The following is a 20,590-nucleotide window of genomic DNA, read 5'->3' as shown; positions in this document are numbered from 1 at the left end:
ATCACAAGTCACCTATTGGCTTTCCGTTTTCAACTGTTTAGAAACGCGAAAATAAACGCCGATTTTCAAAATGGCTCGAAATCGAAAGCTGATAAGTGAGTCGTGATAACGGTTCTCATGTAAAATAATATTGTCTAGTGCGCCCTTGTTCCACATTTCGATTATCTTTTATCTATTTGAAGATATCTCATAATTACTGTAAAATTAGCGGTATTTTAATTTCGCCGGGATGAAGACTCTTAAGAACCCGTTTTCAACTTGTCCGAAAACATTTCAACAACTATTTTTTGTCATCCTCAGTACGTTCATTATAGAATTTTCACGTTGTTTAGTGCAAAAATATTACACTTCGTTGACGTTACGCACAATCCTCATTTAACTTGTGGTCTCTTGATATGCCTTTAGTTAGAAGTCTTGAATAATGAACCAAGTCTGTGTCCAAAAATCAAAGGTATACCCAGGTATATATATAAAATTCTGCTGTATATCTTCTGATTTTCAAGTCTATTTACAAAAGACATAACAACGATCTTAGTTGGTGTATCAGATTAGTGCAAAAGTTCGTCCCATTTTCGTGATAAAACTTGAACAGTTGCTTTCTTAACCTAATACTTAATCAACAAAGTATGTGCCGTTCTGTTCGATTACCTTTCTCGATCTCTTCGGTAGCTACATAATCCCGCGGCCATAGATGTTCTGAGGTTTGTGGCGAAAGAACTCATCCTGATGATTTTTCAGATCTTCCAAATAAATTAAATTTTTGTCAATTAAGCTGCTTCGAAGTGATCGAAATAAATGGTAATTGGAAGGAGGCGAGTTCTAGGGAGTACACTGGGTGAACCGAAGTATCCAGACAAGTTGTAATTGTGTCAGGTGGACCAAAGATACGTGTGGTCGAGCATTATTGTGCTGGAAAACAACATCCTTTCTTTTGCTAATTTAGGGCGCATTTGGTCGATTTCGCTTTAATTCACCAAGTTGTGAACAGTATTTCTCCGAATTAATGGTCTGATGTCAGATCATAATAAAAGATTCTCTTCCAGTCCCACCAAACACATAGTAAAACCACATAACAGTACCATTTTACATCTGAAACAGTGAACACTTCAGTCTGCACTTCTAGGGCATCTAGCCCTCAAAACGGGACGAATTTTTGCATCAAACCAATAACACATGTGAGTACAAGTTTGTTCTTAAAATCTACGTTCCTTCATCTGTTAAATAGGTCATGAGAGTCAGAAGTCCGTTTAGATTTATGAGCACAGATTCAAACAGTTTGTGCGTTAAGCACGAGTTTGATCCAAACACATGACAGGAGGCCACATATAGTGGTGATTGAGAAGTACATTAACCCTTCAAGTTGATTCTTTTGAAGTTAATGCAGGACCGTGTTTGGTATCAACGAAGTGTATTATTATTATTATTATTATTATTATTTGAAAGGTACAGAAATGTTACGTTACTAGTAACCCAAGTATCTACGCAACGTAACTCATCCTCAAAACTTATTACGGTTGGTTTGTAAGTTATCGAGTAATCATGAGTGACGACTCAAATCACAACTAACTGAAAATTCAAATTCAAATTACACCTTGACATCTTAACATGATTTGGTTATGAAGACAAATCGGGAAGATACCGAATTAAAAAAAAAAAAAAGGAGGGAGAATCCAGTGACAAAGTAGTATTGATGACGTTCCCTTACAGGAAGGACATATTCAATTAAAGAAATAAACACGGAGGCACTAGGTACGCTATTGTTCTTATGAATATGTGCCCTATAGCTTTTGCAAGTAGATATTTCATTATATAGTTGATCTGTTCTAGGTTTCATTATTTTTTTAAAGATTCTTTTATTTAACAATCAGAAGAATATAAATTTATTTTTGTTCTTTCAGCATTTTAAATCTAAGATTACCAATAACACCGAACACGCACGTAGTTAACTGTTATAATAAATAATAAATAATAAAAAAAAAATCTACCTTCATTATGAATTAACATGTAGTAACTGGACATTCGAAAGATGTTTCTAAAGATCTTACCTCAGCTATCAGTGAAAAGCAGCTACTTAAGATCCTTCCAATTTAACTCCGAAAACTAATTCAAACCTCCTTATTAATGTTTCAGTGTAAAATAACCCTATATCGGCTACATTTCGAACTTTTGAAACGTCTATATATATAAGAAGTTATATACCACTCAACAGAGTGGTGTCTCGAATACTCGGGGCCGTTTTCTCTTTACAGAACATTATTTTGGACGGAAGTTTAGTGATAGTCTTAGCTCATGCTGTACATGCATGAGAGCATAGTCTAAGAGATGACCGAAATATAACAACAGAATCTTAAACATGAACGGAGTTTGTAGTGCAAGGTAAGAGTTTATTTTAGAAAAATGTTTCCTTGAAAATAATTCAGTAATTATATCAGTGTAATCTCGGCGATTGCTATAGTGACTAGCGTAACAAAATACATATAAGTAACTCTTGAATGTAACAAAGAAACTTCTTTTTATTATCCCTAGGACTTAAGTCATTATTTAAGAATTATTAAGTATTTAGAATAGTCCTACATACGTAACTAACTCACTCTATGGCCTACGGAACCCAGAGGTTCAATGCCGCGTTCACAAAAGCTCTCCACTATCTTATATCCTCAACCAACTGGATCCAGTTTCTACTTTGTATCCCTATTTCTGCGAGATCTATCTTCATATTATCCTCCCATCTCTACCTAGGTCTTCCTGATGATTTCCGATTAGTCTTCCGGTTAAGACTTTGAAAGCGTTCCTACTTTCTTCCATCCTAGCTACATGACCTGCCCACCTGAGCCTCCTAGACTCGATGACCGTAATAATGGACAGAATATGTAGTTCCTCGTTGTGAAGTTTCCGCCATTCCCCATTCCCGTTCCTCTTGGATCCGAATATTCTTCTTAGGGTATTGTTCTTAAATACTTTTAGTCTATGTTCTTTCCTCAAAGTAAGCGACCATGTTTTGCAACCATACAGAATAACAGGAATGATCATCGCTTTATATATTTTAAGCTTCAAATTCCTCGACAGAATTCACGAGAACAAGAGATTTTGAACTGAATAACAAGAATTCCTTGCTTTTAATCGACATTTAAGTTCTTTGTGAATATGATTTTCGTCTGTTAATATTAATCCTAGATATTTGAAACTATCCACTTTATCAAAAGTATTATTTAATATTTTAATACATCCATAATTTGCCATATTACGGTTCCGACGCACTTCCATGTATTTAGTTTTCTCTGCATTTACTTCTAAACCCAAGTCACTGCAAGTGTTTAATAGGACCTCTGCAATTCTTTCTATTGTTCTCGTATCATCCCCTATTAAGTTTACATCATCAGCATACGCCATAACCTGGTGAGTACCGTTCAACACTAGGCCCTGGTTGCTATCTTTGATTTCCCTTATAGAGTGTTCCAGGACAAAGTTGAATAATAATGGCGACAACCATCTCCTTGTTTCAGGCCAGTCTCGGCGTGAAAGCTCGTGGACAAAAAGTTTCCAACCCGGACTTTACTCTGGGATTCATTTAAACATACCTTAATTAATCTAATTAGCTTTTTCGGTATTCCAAATTCTGTAAGAATGTTATACGATGTTTCTCTCTTAACCGAGTCGTAATCCTTTCTAGAATCAATAAATAGTTGATGTACCGGGGTATTGCATTCCTACTTCTTTTTGAGTATTTGGCGAATGGTAAATATTTGGTCGATAGTTGATCGATTTCGTCTAAATCCACATTGATAATCTCCAATAATTTCATCTGCGTATGGGGTCAATCTTGTTAATAGAATATTTGAAAAGATTTTATAGGATGTTGACAGAAGAGAAATGCCTCGATAATTATTACAATCAGTTTTGTCGCCTTTCTTGTGGATTGAAACAATGATTGATTCTTTCCACTCTTATGGCAATTCTTCCTTGTTCCAGATAAGGGGAATGAGTTTGTGTATTTTGTTCCACAATTCTTCGCCTCCATCTAAAATTAACTCAGCCGGAACTTCGTTTACACCCGGAGATTTGTGTTTCTTTAATTTCTTTATAGCGATTTCTACTTCTATTCTGTTGGGTTCTGGGATATACGGTTCTGCGGTGTGTATCTCCCTTTCTCCACGCATTTTAGTTTTTGGCTGCGTGTTAAGTAAATCGCCAAAGAAATCTTTTCATCTATCCGTGAGAACTGTTCCGTCAGCTTTCTTTAATATATAAGCACGAGGTTGATAGCCTTTCTTAAATTCGTTGATCCCCTTTTACATGTCCCAAATGTTTTTATATTTACTATTATCTTCAAATTCTTTAATTTTAGCTTTCAAAAAAACGCGTTTCTTTATTTTAAAAGTTTTCCGCCTGATGTCTAAGAACGAGAAAACGGAAGAACCCTGAGAAAACCCCACGCACATAGTGTTTGTCTACCATAAAGCTCACCTGGCGCGAGAAGATCGAACCAAGGACCCCATGCACCAGAGGTTAATATTTATTACCTGTAACGCTCTTCAATGGAGCCACCGCGGCCCATGCTTTTATCATGTGTTCAAAGCCTTTTCCTACTGGGAGCCTTGTACGAAATTTAGATAGCAAATGACAATCGGATTCATATCGCAACGCGTAAAACAGAAAACAAATAATCACGGCTCGTAATCACTTCTTGGTAGTAAGCACTCAGTCAGAGAACGGATCTTTCTGTGAATCCAAAACTACGAGACAGTAAGGACGAGAATGCATGGACATTCCGAATTTTCCTCGAACTGACGAGCTTATTGTCAAAGTGGAAAGGAGATAACAAGAAAGAATGTATCGTAGACAATTGCCAGTTTGTAGACAATTAAAATGTTGAAATTTTAACACAGCACGAACGGCAAGCTGAGATTAATATCTATTACATGTAACGCTTTGATTGCAGAAATAACACCCTAATTATTATTTGTTGGCTAAAGTGTAATACCTCTTTCAGCACCTTGGATATATGAGACGTGCTTAACGTGGAATCAGCATAGGATCAAGTACCGGGATGGAACTTGAGTCTTCCGCGCTCAAATTATGTGCGCAAACCACAGAACCACGAGGGAGATCTCATATACGATAAAAACTGATAAACAAAAGTAAGTAGTTATTGAATGAGAAATACGTATATTATGTATAAGTAGTGACAGTCTATAATAGTTATTGTTTCACAATGCATTTATTTTGTTTATATTGTCCACTTTTCAATAGAATGAATGATAGCCAACATAGACAGGTTTCACTATTTATCAGCGTGTTTATCAGCCATAAAAAGTTTGACAAAGACCCCGATGAGGACTCAAGTGGATCTCATTTCACGTTAAACATATTTCATATAGCCTAGGTCCTGAAAGAGATACTGAATTTCGAACTAACCAACCAAATAACACGTAATCGAATGAAGGCACCAGTTACGGCCACTTTAAAGACTTCTTCGTTTTCGTTACCTTTTTTTTTTCTTCTTAAAAAAATATTGCCACTATTCTAACTTGAATATATTCTATATTTCTAATTTGAATTCTTGTGAACACATTTTTCATACTAAACTGTTATTTACAGCTTTAAGTTGGTAAAAAAAGCACTTCAAAAAATACACATTTTACCACTTTTGGCCTTTCTGCTTATGGTTACCTTTTTCTCCATTATGGGCACTCAAATAAGTATAAATAAAAGATCAACTTCCAAACTAAGGTTTATTAAGTTAAAGGACATTAAAGACCATTTACTTAGATATGAAATTAGCCTAAATACAGAGCTCTTGCTTACTTCTGGTCTAAATGCTAAAGATATACAGGGTGGGCCATTTTAATTAATCCACTCAAATATCTGAAAAATGATAAAACATAGAAGAAATTTTTGAAGTACACGTTATATATTGCTAAGGGGGAAAACCAATTCCGCCAACAGTACCCCTCCCCGCCCCCCGTAAATGGGGGTAACGGGGGGTAACTTTGAAATGTCAAATGGGAACATGGGTCGAGTAATACCTCGTTCGAAAGGTCTTGGAAAACTAAGTAACGCTGTACCAAAAGATGTTTCATATTGTGCACGAGTTTCAAAATGGCCGCCATGATATGGTTCGGAAACTCCAGTACCCGTAGTATGAAAACCATGGAAAGTAAATGAATGGAACAAAATTGAAATACGTAAATATCATAGGGCATATCGCATGATGTAATCTCTGTGATCCCAGTGACCTCCCTGAAGGGGTCTTGTGGGCTAACTTCAAAATTTCAATGTCCGACCGGACAACGGTTCGGGCGTACGCTTGACCTACCCAATGCTGTTTGGAAGGCAGACTTCATGCATAGAGACTTGGTGCACTAAGTTAACGTGGATGGCCAGTTACATTTTGACTAACTATTAGCATTCATGTCATATTGTGAGCTTGAGGGACGAAACGGTGTGTACGTATATCCCCGAAATGCTTTCTGAATAACCAGCACGCATTGCATAAAAGTTTCTCTTTTTTTAGTCACTACAGCGTCATCCTTACAAACAAATGTTTCAACCACACCATACCTATTTGTAAGGTTAGCCTTAATTTACGAATTAAAGTAGAGTTCTTGATTGAACTTTCACTTTACTTTCCACCCCACTCACATACAGAGCGCAGGGAGAGATTATTTTGCAGGACTTGGATTTCTCTCTATACATTATGGCAATTTTACTCTAATATTTTTATCTCTGTTGTATTATTCTCGAGCCTTAGAACGCCTCCGTGGTTTTCCTATTTAATTTTCGTTATTTTCATTTATGTCTAACCGTATTCATACTATGGGCACTAGACGGTTTCTTAGACACAGTCACCATGTCTTTGCGATCATTTTGAAAACGGCGTCTCATGTCGAAAATTTTCTTACAGAAGCTGTTTGATATTAATTTGTGTATGTAACGTGATGCTACTCGCTTCAAGCTGCTATTTGAAATTTTCAAGTTGGCCCCGGATACCTTTCAGTTGGCCCTTGGAGTCATCCCGACAACACCTCTCGATGTGCCTTACGTCAGTTAGCTACTCCAGTTTTTCTTTTGTTGATTTATCTCCAATCGCTTTCATACTTCGGGTACTAAACCTTTTCTCTGACACGGATACTATGTTTCGGCGGCCTTTTGAGAACACTGCCATTTCACATCAATCGTTTTCTCCTGCAAGATGTTAGATTTTGCAAGATTTATCGAACGAGGTACCACTCGACTCATGTTACTATTTGAAATTTTGAAGTTAGCCCCCAAGACCCCTTTAGGGAGGCCACTGGGATCACAGGGACCACACCGTTCGATATGCCCTATGATATTTATGTATTTCAATTTTGTTCCATTCATTTACTTTCCATGGTTTTCATACTACGGGTACTGGAGTTTCCGAACCATATTATGGCGGCCATTTTGAAACCGGTGCACAATATGGAACATCTTTTGGTACAGCGTTACTTAGTTTTCCAAGACCTTTCGAACGAGGTATTACTCGACCCATGTTCCCATTTGACATTTCAAAGTTACCCCCCTTCACCCCCATTTAGGGGGGGCGGGGAGGGGTACTTTTGGCAGAATTGGGTTTCCCCCTTAGCAATATATAACGTGTACTTGAAACATTTCTTCTATGTTTTATAATTTTTCAGATATTTGAGTGGATTAATTAAAATGGCCCACCCTGTATATACGCTACGTTACAAAATGTATAACAAGAAGTTGCCTAGTAGAAAAACATCTTAACAAACAGATCAAAACTAGTCGTGCATAGAACAATATAAATGTCTTAATGTTTTTCAACTGTTCTTACAGCTCCAGGAAATACATTTACCAACATTCGATCATGTACTTTATGGCTCGGTTCATGCAATTTACCAACAATGTTTAAAATATTTAGCTATATACTAGGCGCTCGTTCAACGAGGATGGCGAGGTCCTTATGATAGATCCAAACCTTCATAAAACCATAGCAAAAAGTGTGTGTGTAGTTTTTTTTTTTTTTTAAACCACATTTTCAAAAATGAAACACGTAAAAATGAAAGATAATCACATCAATTACGTAGTCCTCATTCTCACTTTCTGAGTTCAATTAACTTCTTTCGAACGCGTTTTTCAACTGATTCTCGAGAGAAAAGAGAAGAAAAACTGTCTCCTGACGTCGGTTGAAGATCATTCGCCTCCATAACCTCTGCCTCCGTGATCTATCAGACAATTTAAAGGCATCACACTTGACAGAGCTGTAATATACATTGGTAACGGAGACGCTAGCATGGGATTAACGTATGTTGCGATTAGTAGATGCAGAACATTATCCGGCATCATGTTCGACCCAATGTTCACTGAGCTCCGATGGGAAAAAAATATTTATATGCACATCTACAGCGTAGGAGCTGATTTGATTTTGAGTCTAATGTTCTTTTCAGTAGTCAGGCCATATGAGACGGTACCTACTGATTAACTTGAAATTCGAACCACATGAGCTCCCGCCGGGAACCGAACCTGGGTCTCCCACGCTAAAAGCGCATACACTAACGGCTTAGCCACGAAGGAGCTCTCCAACGTCGGAAATATGAAGAAAGTTTAGGATTTTTAATCCCTGATATCCGACTGATAGATGAGTTCTGGTGAAAACAGCGACACAAATACCCTCAAAATCAAGAAAAATACACACAAAACATGCACTACAACCAGTAAAAGGTTAAACTAATTGAGTAAAATATAGACATGAGAACTTTTATATATAAAAAATTGGATATTAGCCCCGGAATACATAAATTAGTACAAGATTTCCACTCTCATTTAGAAAACGCCGGCATCCGCACAACACGCTGGACAACTGCTCAATACGACTCAATCCTCACAGCAATTACACCTGTCAGTGAATTCAACTTTTATGATGACGTAAAAGTGGCTCCTTCAATTTGAGAGATTTTACCTCCTGTGGAACGTGTCAACTTCTGTGATCGATAATTGTTTTTATATGTTGGGCGGATACATAAACGATAACCGACATTCGAATAACTGGCTTTGACTGACCATTTTCACTCTGCCCTATAATATTTATTCTGTCTGCCCTATAATATTTATTCTGTCTTCGACGAAGTTTTGCTGATGAAGCTGTACAATGTTTCGACATTCGAGTACAGTGACATGCATCAATACTGTGATGAAAGGATGCTCCAGTCACAGTTTATCTTCTTCCTTTATGCCGATAATAGACAATTTTATTTAGATTTTTGGGATCAACGACATAATAGAAATGAAATTTTTGAGATTTACGTCCCGCGGTTATGCCAGTTAGGCTAAAGGAGACGGTGATGATGAGAAATGAATGAAATGGTGGAATGAAGAAAGTGGAAGGAAACGGGAGAACCAAGAGAAAACCCACGAGCACGGTATTTGTCCACCACAAAGTCCACACGGCGCGAGCGAACCAGGGACCCCAAGCACGGGAGGTGAACGCTCTACCACTGAGCCACCGCGCCCCCAACGACAATAGAGTTATAATAATCGACTCCTATGATATGGCATATAACACACGCATCGAAAAGATTGAAGCAACTAATTCACAAATTGTATCACAGAGCAAGACCTGGAGTACCTGTCCCTCAACTCAGTGAGCTCTTATACAAACATAAATGGCTGTAAAACGCCACAGATTGTGGAATATATTGTCCTTTTCGCAACTTTTTTAGCTACTGGTCGCGAAATACCTTTCTCACTAAATGATAACCAGATGCATTAGTATCGTGTGCAAACAATGACACAAATTTGTAGCTGTTAGGTTAATGATAAAACAGTTAGCGTGATGGTTTTATATTCCTTAGTGAATGAATATAGTATTACTTTGAAAATCAACCATTGTCTTCATCTTATTGAAAGCAGTTATTAATATTTAGCATAAATAGAAAATTTTGCAATCACAAATAGTAATGTCCTAGAAAACGTAATTTTCCTACTCTTCAATGTAACCCATGGGTGTTTGTATTTTGTGGAGGCAAGTGTGCGTCATCTGTTTACATATATCCTTTTTAAGGTCACTGTAACGTATAGGTATCTTTCTATAGATTTTAGAAAAAAATCAATAATCTGACCTTTTGACCTTGAGAGTGACCCTAGATGGCTGGCTCGGTTATTGGATCTCGGTATTGACCTAAGGTATGTATTTGAGCCTCCTAGCTGTTATAGATAAAAAGTTATCTTGTTTACAGAGAAACTTATTTCACCCCATTTGCATATTTGTATAGCTCGTACCTCGCCATATTATTTAAAAAAAAATGAAATCTTTAAGTTTTACGTCCCACGGTTATGCCGGTTAGGCTAAAGGAGACGGTGATGATGAGTGATGAATGAAATGGTGGAATGAAGAAAGTGGGAGGAAACGGGAGAACCCCGAGAAAACCCACGCGCACGGTGTTTGTCCACCACAAAGTTCACTTGGCGGGGGCTGGGATCGAACCCGGGACCCCAAGCACCAGAGATGAACGCTCTACCACTGAGCCACCGCGGCCCCCATCCATTAAAAAAAAAAAAAATACATGTAATAAACACGTATCTGAGTTTCGCATTCGCACTGTATGATTCAGAGGTTGCAACTTCAACATGCTAATAACCTGCAAAATACTACGGTATGTTCTACACACGCTGGTCTAGTAGTATCGCACGTAGTCTCGAGTTTGATTCTCGGTTGCAGCACATTGAAACTTGAACGCACTAAGATTAATTGGATTTCCCATTACACTATAGGTCTAAGTATCATATTTAGTTGAGTGCCGAAGAAGGGACGCTGAATTTCCATAAATAAAAGTTAACACTAGAGAAGCTCGTAATTTAAATATTAGAATAGAACAAACAGCAATCTCACGTGTATACGACGTGAAGGAGTGTGGTTTGTATACGGTATATTTACTCGATTAATACTGAAACCTGAAGGTTTAGTATATTTCTACCGCTTCCGTTTTAGTAGAGATTAGATTCAAACTGGGATGGCATTTAGTATCTCCTCTAAATCCATCGACGGGTCCGGAGCCGGTACTGCGACATACTACGAACCGTTGTAAACGACCCCGTATGTGTGTATACCCACCGTCGCTTGCTCCCTAAGGACGCACGCCACCCGTTGCTACCGCTCGTACCCTGACTCGGTTAGATAGCATTTGTGCATTTTAGTGGCCATCTACAACAAGTTGATTCGTGTTTTATGCACTGTAGTTTTTATGGCATACGTCCACCTTGTATTTATACTCATCATAATTACAAATAACGACCGTAACCACTATCAAATGGGCCAGAATAACCAGCAAGTGGTTTGCGGGAGTAACTAAATACTACCCGAAAATCGATTCTAGCTATTTATTACCATTTTTGCTCTCGTGTTCGTTAAAACCGTACGTGATTGATTTCTGTCATTTTTGCTTTGAACCGAGACTTAAGAGAAAAGATATTGCCTATTCTTAGAACGTTAAACTGAAAAAAAAAATATCTTTTATCGTTTGTTTTCTGTGTAGATCAACATTGAAAGCTAACGATGTAAATTTCTGTCACTTTCGGTATCAGTAAAGAGTTAAGGTGCAAAATGAAATGTATTCTTGGGACACCTGACTGACTGCAGGAAACCGCTTCTCGCTGCATATGACAATCTTTATTTTAGTGACTGTATATATACTCACTTTATCAACGTGAAAACCAGCAACAGCTGATTTCTTACCAGGTCTGGTTCGAATATCATCTCAAACAATGAACTCAATCCCTAAACTTTGATCCGCTATCTAGGCCTATATCCTGGCCACAACTGATGGTGAACCATTGAGTAGGGCCTAGTTCTTGAGATTTTTATTCTCCCGGGCGGACACCCACGAACAGACAGAAAAAAAAAATTAACCCCCCCCAAAAAAAAAGAAATATATATATATTACTATTAATTATACAGTATGATAGTGCAAGGACAAACTGTCGTATGCCACAGTGAAGAACTTGGCTGTTTCTGAACACCGATACTATATGAAACGGTTACTACAACTTGAAACGAAGACAATGTTCATGGTTTTATTAAAATGACACAATATGAATCGAACCCAGGATCATTCACATTGTAAGCATTTTAACCACTTGGCCACGAGATTTGAAGAAGAGGCATGAAAGGAAAACAAAATGCCGAAGGCGAAGGGGCAGGTGCTACTTACAGCTCCTTTGATAAGGTATCAAGATAGATTTATGTTGTAGAATTTACTGTATACACTTGCTACATAACAGCGAATTACAAGTATTTCCGCTATCATTATAATGTATTTTCTTGAATATACCAAGTCATAAATATCTTTGACATACTATGTTTTAACACAAGACTTTAGTTTTCCTCTATACATGGGCTATTCTCAACCAGCACTGAATGTTCTACGACCGAATATAGGCTATAGTGCGCTTCAAAATAATAAATAAGTTCCTTGGTAATTTTCACACGACTACAAATTCTGTACCTAAATGAAGCATGTTGTTGAACTGAGTTGTCTTCAAGAATTACGAAAAGGAAATTAATTTTTTTGTCATACTACACTACAAAAACCGGTTCTCTACGTGAGTTCAAAATTTCGCAATATATTAGAATCTTCGGTACTCATTTTTATTAATAGAATGTTTTCATAGCGCATTCCAATCCCTCATCATATTAATCAACTACGGAAGCAAGTAACTTGAGATTTGTATTTTCTGTGTGGACTTTGGTATTTATTATTATTTATACTTACGTTTATTATTTATTTATTTAAAATTAAGTTTGTGTATCATTCGTATTTCGGTCATGACATCACCAATCGTACGTAATTTCAGTAACCGAACCAGTGATACAGTGAATGTAATACATGAGAAGTCTCCTTATTTACTTCCAACACAATTAACCATCTAATATTTACCTTTCAGAGCCTTAATAACTGCTTTTACAAATGATTTCCTTCGCATGAAAGAAAAGCGACGACATCAATCACGCTCAGCCCTCCGCTCTACAGCCATATTTGAAAACACTGGTTGTATCATATATCTTCTTTCTTTTTTCTTCCTTCACCATATAAAGGTGTTTTCCTTTTATTCTTATGCACCCTCTTATTGCTGTGCAACAAATGTTGATATTAGAAGATTTTTTTTTTTTTTTTCCAATGTGTGGATTTTTCTTGGAAGTAATATATTCTCTATATTAGGTTTGTTTTCCTTGTTTCTTTGATTGGTTATTACATGTTTTCTGTGAATTTGTTTTTTATTACTTTTTTTTTCCTCCGTTTTTCATATTACTTCCTTGTACAAATTAATTAAAATTGAAAGTATGTCCAAAAGAAGGTAATACAGTATATTGTTGTTGATATTTGTTATTATTGTTTTTTTTTTTTTTTTTAAATGTCAATTCCTGATTTCACTATATATTGTATGAGTGTTTTTATTCCTTTCCAGTTCCTGGATGCCAAAATACTTTCATATGAGAGAGGTCCATGTCCCAAAATGAAATGCAGTTGTTGGAGTAAATTGTTTCGATGTGCTTGAAATAACTCACATTTGAATATTAAATGATTTAAAGTACCAATACCTTTATCACACCAACAATGATAGGTGTCCTTTTTTTTTATTTGAAATAGTTTGGTTGGAGTTAGTGCAGTGTTAAATAACATGCGATAGAAGATGATTACTTCACGTCTATTCCATAATGATAATTTTTTTGAAAAACTTGTAGTGTTGTCTTCATAAATTTCCCAATAAAGTTTTCCAGGTAGAGAAGGATTTTTACATCTCCATTGTTTAATTTCCGTCTTTTCATACTCTGATATAATGTGTTTGAAATTTTCTGGTGCCAGTTTAATATTCATATTTTGGCCTTCTTGACATGCATTTTTAGCAGCTATGTCAATAATATTTAAATTTGGGTCTAAGTTGACATGAGCTTTACTGAATACAAACGTTATTTGAAAATTGTCTTTTAACATATTTGCATAAAGGTATTTTATATTTAATATGGTCCAGGTAGACTTTTTATTCCAGTGAGTTGAATTTAGAGACATTAATACACTTAAGGAGTCAGAACATATTACTGTCTTTAGTATTTTGTTTCGTTTTATGTAAAGTAGAGCTTGACGTATCGCAAAAGCTTCTCCTTCGAATATGGAAGTATATTGTGGAAGTCTATATTTAATAATTTTGGAGTCTTTGGGGATGAATATTGCTGCTCCGACTTTTGAGTTTGGAAATTTTGAAGCATCAGTATATATAAATGTAGAATCTTCGTCAAAGGTATGAATGATGTTTTTCCAAATATTCTGGTAAATTGATTGTTTGAGATCTTCGTGATAAATTTTTATATAGTTCGGTATTACTGGATTGATCTGCATAGTGTTTACTTGGTAGTTCCAGACATAACAGCTTAACGTGGGTACTTTCTGAATATATGGGCTGACCTTTCTTAAATTCAGATATGCTTGAATGAACCATGGTCTGTTTTTTGAATACGGAATATTTCTTTTTTTCAGTATTATATCTATTTGTTGCAATTTATTTATAATTGGAGTGTTAGATTTTCCAAGAACATTTAATATGTATTTGTGCGCGTATTTCGAAATAGTAATGTGACTTGGATTGCAACCTATTTCTGAAAGAAGACCTCTTTTTGGACAGAATGCCGGTTGAGCATAAATCAATCTTGCTAGCGCATAAAACATCTTTTCCAGTTTGTCGATATGTGACTGGATGTAGTACATGAATATAATGCCGTAGAATACTTTTGATATAAAACCTTGTTTAAGTATTGTAACTAGTAATATAGGATTGATGCCCCATTTTTTTGATGAAAGACAACTGAGAAGGTTCTGATATTTTATAAATTCAGACATTAAATGTTGGATGTGTATTCTCCATGATAATTTTCTGTCAAGATACATTCCTAGATATTTCATTTCGCTCACTGGATTAATTAAATTATTTTTCATTCTTATTTTATATTGTAAATTGTTCCTCTTTCTATTAAAGATGATGAATTTAGTTTTCCTTTCATTGAGTTCAAATCCGTTCTGATTCATCCAGTTGTTAATTTTGTCTAAGTTCCTTTCTAATGTAGGAAGACTGCTTTCAAGGTTATTGGTTTGCATGCTTATCAAAACATCATCTGCGAAGCTTATCAATTGACATGGCTGTAAATTCAATTTCATTAAATCTGAAATGTATATGTTAAATAAGATGGGACTTAATTTACTACCTTGCAATAAACCCAATGAAGTTTCCCTAGGAAGAGAATATGAATTATTCCATTTAATATACAGTTTCCTATTAATTAAAGAGTTGTGTATAATTCTTATCATTTTTCCTGGTATTTTAAGTTTATGCATTTTTGTGATAAGAATATCTAATATGACATTATCATATGCGCCCTTAATGTCTAGCGAAACTGCCAGTAGAGAACGCCTTAAGTAGAAAGATTTGTAAACATCTGTTAACAATAGGGACAAAGCGTCTTGAGTTGAAGAATTTTTCCTGAAACCAGTTACATTAGGAGGAAGAATTTGAAAATGTTCGATAAACCACATGAGGCGATTCAGTAAAAGATTCTCAAATATTTTCATAGAACAATTTAGAAGTGCTATAGGTCGAAAGTTAGTTGAATTGTCGTTTTTTTGTTTAATTTTTGGTATTGGGGTTACTAAAATTTTCTTCCATGTTGATGGTATAATACCGGAGTTCCAGATATTATTGTAGTAGTTTAGCAATATCTGAAGTCCTTCTGAAGGGAGATTTTTATAATGTTTAAATCCAATGCCGTCTATTCCAGGGGCTGAGATTTTATGAATATTTTTAAGAACTATATCCAGTTCTTTAATTGTAAAGTCTTTGTCTAATTGAGGATTTGGGTTATTAAATAAATAAGTGCTTAGTAGCAATCTGTCATTGTTAACTGAGCAAGGTGTTAGATTATGATGAAAGGTATCAATCCACGTGAGGTCATTGATTGTATTCGAGTTAGCATTATTAATTTGATAATTTCTGAATTTCTTCCAGAAATTCCAGATTCTGTATGTTGACGTGTGCTCTGATAAGGAATTGCAGAAATTTTGCCAGTATTGTCTCTTTGCTTGATTGATTATGGTTTTTGTTAGAGCCTTCTTTTGTTGATAGTTTATAAAATTTTCAGGGGATTTTACATTTATGAATTGTTTGAAGGCGAGAATGGATCTGTTAACGCTTTTTTGGCATTCTACGGTCCACCATATTGGTTTATTATTTGTATTCTGATTTGGGTTTTTAGTTTTATTCCGCTCCTGATTTTTTCTCTCTGATAATCTGGAAGCAACAATTTTAATTAGTTTGAACAAGTCTTGTTCTCTATTTAATTTTCCAATGTTTTCTTGTATTAAGTTGCTAAATGATGTCCAATTTATTTCCTTTGTCACATGCTGAAGTTTGGATTTAAACGGTGCCTTGCAATTATATGAGTTGTCAGGAATCTGTTTGATTATATGAGTTTTAAAGATAATAGGATAGTGGTCACTATTGCACGTGTGAAAATATGTAGACCATTCTGTTTCGACGTAATGATCTCTTTTTGTTAGAGTTAGATCTGGAGCACTGAAGGAATTGTTCTGTACTCTAGTTGGAGCCCCGTTGTTTATGAAAGTATATGAAGATTCTGTGAGAATTTTAAGAAATCTGCGGCCTTCTGAATCTGTTCTATTTGCTCCCCATATGATATGAGATACATTTAAATCTCCACAGATATAATCAAATTCTTGCTGATTTTGTAATAGAGATTTCCAAAAAGAATTATTAACTTTAGTTTTGGGAGGAATATAGATATTCATCACCTTAATGTTATATATTTGAATTCCAATGTATTGAATATGCTCGTGATGATCGACTAACTGAACGTTAATAGTTTTAAATGGTATATTTGATTTAATACATGTAGCAATTCCTCCGTGTGAATCGTGTCTGAAGTGGTTGATACAAGTAAAACCCTTAATTCTTAAAGGAATGTTAGGTTTGCACCATGTTTCCTGAACCAAAACTATATCTGGAGAGTATATGTTAATTAGTGATTTTAAATGGTAAAGTTTTCCATATATACTTTGTGCGTTCCATTGTAAAATTACCAGTTTTCTATTAATTTTGATAACCATTCAAGTTTATCTTGATATAAGCTATAGTTGATTTTTCTTTGAGTTTTTTTTTTTTTTTTGGAAAACTTTTTTTTTTTTTTAATCTAAGATTGAGTGTATTTCTTGCATAATTGTATTGATTCTTAGTTGTGTTTCATTTTCATTAGAGTCTGGCTGAGAATTAGTCAAATGTCGTTGGATAATTTCTCTTAATTTACACATTTTACTTTGAGATTTTCTTGCAGGGTCATTTATGCTATCTATTACAAAATTAGTTTCCGCTAGGTCCCTTTCTTGAGTAGTATTTAAGGTTGAATAATAGGTATTGGTTTTATTTGGATGCTCTTTTCCTTGGGGAATAGCATTATTCCAAAGAGAATGCTGTGAAGATGATTTTAAGGGTATTTTCCTTTTGGAAGCCGGAGTTTCTTCTCTTGAGCCCATAGAGTTTTTGTAACTATCCTTCTTCACACTGAAGGAATTTTGAAGAAAGGTTTTAGATGTCGAGGGATGTTGATCTTTAATGTTTAGTTCAGTAGCAATGTTAAATTGCACCATTTTTCTGGCGTTGTTGTCACTCGAACTTTTTAATGATTTATGTTCTACTATGTTTTTTCTTTTTTTCCCTGGAGGACTACCAAATATCTCTCCGCGCTGGGAATCAATAGGTGAAATGAGTTTATTTGAGATAGCCTCCGAGTAAGTAAATTGTTTACCTCTAGGAGGGAATGGTGACTGAGATGAATTTGTTATGGTATCTGCAAGTGTTTCGAATAGAGATGTAGAAGTTTCTAAAGCTGGAGGTCGTTTTATTATTGTATTGGCTTCGTTAAACGATATTTTGTCTTTAGCCATTAATTCCATGATTTTGGCTTGTCTTATGCGTTCAACGCATTGGTTGTAATCTGCTCTATGATTGCCTCCACAATTTAAGCATTTGACTGGATTATTACAAACTTCAGGTTGATGCCCTTGCCCGCACTTGACACATGTGGGTTTTTTTGCGCGACAGCTATTTTTCCTGTGCCCAAATTTATAACAACCTAATAGACATTGTTTGATACTTGGGATATACAAATGTACATCTCTTTTCATGTAGTATAGTTTGATATCTATTGGGAGTGTTTGTGCATCAAATGTTAATATTACTGTTGGGGTTGGTTGGAGTTCTTTGTTGTCATTTTTGCGGTAGATTCTGCGAGCTGAGGTGACTTGAACATCGCATTGAATATCTGACAACAGTTCATCCATGGTTATGTCTGGGTCTACACCATAGATGACTCCCGTAGAATATAGCATGTGATTTGGGATAAAGGCTTCCCATTTATTATTAGATAATATTGAGTGAGTCAAAAATTTGTTGGCTTCATCGCCCGAGCGAAACTTAATTTTTATCAGATTGCGACCGATTTTATCAATGTGATCAATGCCAGGTATGTCTGCATAAAAAATTTTACGACTAATGGACATTATGTGTTTCTTGCCTATATCTTCTGATTGTGCTTTAAGGAATACTACATACGGTGCGAGATGATGTGCTTGATATTTATTCTTGGTTAGGTAGGTTGTGTTAGTTTCCCTATTTGTATACTTATTTTCCATATTTCTATTAATAATTAATTCCTTTTCCAGAATACTTTTTGACGTTTTATTTTCTGAACTGATTGAGGTGATAGCTACCTCTGTTTGTTCCGTTTCCATAGTAATGTTTTCTAGCTTTTGTATTTCTGTTAAGGAAGTACTGTCTTGTGCTTCCAACATTTTCTTCAACTAACTTTAAACAACAAATTAATATAACACAAGGAACATTATAACACCACACATTGAAACAAATTAATAAAAGAGAGCATGCAATAATATTTATATAATAATGGAAATAATTGAAATTGATCTCACCGAATGTTCTAGAGTTGCACTAGACACTGAGGGTGATTATATTACTAATCTTGAGTTCCGTGAATAACTTAAGAAGAGAACAGGAAAGTCTTAATGCTTAAAGTTATCTAGGATTTCTGATAATCCTTTTTAGGGTTATTAAACACTTGATATTCGCGTCTATAATATCATAACAACAATTATCTTCAACACGTTTGCAATTCGTTGTATGCATTCCGCCATTTTTCACGCGCCTCTCATCATATATCTCAGGAGATACACTTCCCGTAACAAAAGATTGTCCATGTGCACTGAATCTTAGGAGGTGTTATCATGTGTGAAAATTTTAAGTTACACTTAGCAAATCATCTAAACATGTGTTCGTACAGAACATATACAGATGAACGCATGAAGCTAACATAAAGCAAATTCCATAAATTAGTTCATGACCCACATTTATAACTCAAGGCATGATCTAGTGCACTAGATAGCCTCATGCTCGCACTACCTTTAAGCGAAGGTTTTATTTTAATAATATTAAATAGATAACGTATGAAATGAAATCATAATATTCACTCAATTTCAGTTTCATCGTCGCTCAATATCAAAAGTAATTTTCCATTATTATGAGCAGTCTGCAATACACCTTTGGCAATAGCTAATATAGTTTTATAAAATGCTTAAAAATTGAGATCTCGATATTGCAATCCTAGCAGACTTAGTAAAAATCAAATATTTCGTGTAGAATTTATCTCATATTTGTCAATGTTACATCAAAATGGAAATATTAACATTGCCACTTCGTCGGTATTGTGTATAAGAAGCTATATCTTCGTATTGTTACCTTATACATGTTATAATGTAACATGGCCCAGAAGTTTTGAGCAACCAGTATATATGTAGGAATTTTATATTTATTGAACTTTTGGAAATATAATTATTTGTTTGCCCAATTTTCATGTAGATCGCAAATTTTGCGTAAACCCTATTGAAATAATGATTCTAAGTGTATTTAGATGAAAATATATGGTTCATATATTTAGCCAAAATCTAGTGTTATTTTAGAAAATAATGTCATATCCGGTCGTTTTGAATCCTTTTATGTGTATTTTCATGGATATTTTTGGCTTAGGGGATCATCAAAAAAAAAAAATCAAAATTTTTATTTCATAAATCTTCTTTAAAATTTCACATTTGTACAGTCAGCCATAATAGCTTCTTGATGCATCCCTTTGTTTCGGAGTAAATTATCTGTGATTGGATCATCCGCAATCACAGTTGTGGTTGAGATTTTCGGCTTTCTTTGATCTCGGGAGAAAAACCTATCATCCTATAGTTACGTCATAATAATCTTCCAATTAGGAATCTTCTTCCCATTGTCTTTGTCTTTTACCAGAAGCAGTATTAAGAGTTGGACTAAAATTATCCTCGTCGATATAAAACGTGAAAAGTAGAAAATTTAAAGAGTGACAACACAAAATAAGTTTAGGCTTTTCATATCTTTGAACAGTATAGGAATGCAATGAATAGTTGCTGTGCTCAATGGACGATGGAGTTTCTGCAGTGAGAGCAAACTTCCACGTCAG

At 35.3% G+C, this 20,590-nt stretch overlaps 1 protein-coding gene across 2 annotated transcripts in view; it reads right to left on the bottom strand.

Annotated features, from left to right (window-relative positions):
• Positions 1-13,043, bottom strand: part of Cul2 (cullin 2) — a 75,683-nt gene extending 62,640 nt beyond the window's left edge. The window contains exon 1 of one of the 2 annotated variants that reach the window (XM_081741347.1): positions 12,918-13,043. The gene's annotated coding sequence lies outside the window, so the exon portion shown is untranslated. Of the gene's footprint in view, positions 1-12,752; positions 12,773-12,917 lie in introns of those variants that run through there. The other variant, XM_081741348.1, reaches the window with a different exon arrangement.
• Between the last annotated feature and the right edge of the window lie 7,547 nt (positions 13,044-20,590).

The sequence above is a fragment of the Thermobia domestica genome, chromosome 15 (genome assembly GCF_964235325.1).
Source record: "Thermobia domestica chromosome 15, izTheDome1.hap1.1, whole genome shotgun sequence".
NCBI lineage: Eukaryota > Metazoa > Arthropoda > Insecta > Zygentoma > Lepismatidae > Thermobia > Thermobia domestica.
This window is presented reverse-complemented; position numbering and strand designations above follow the sequence as displayed.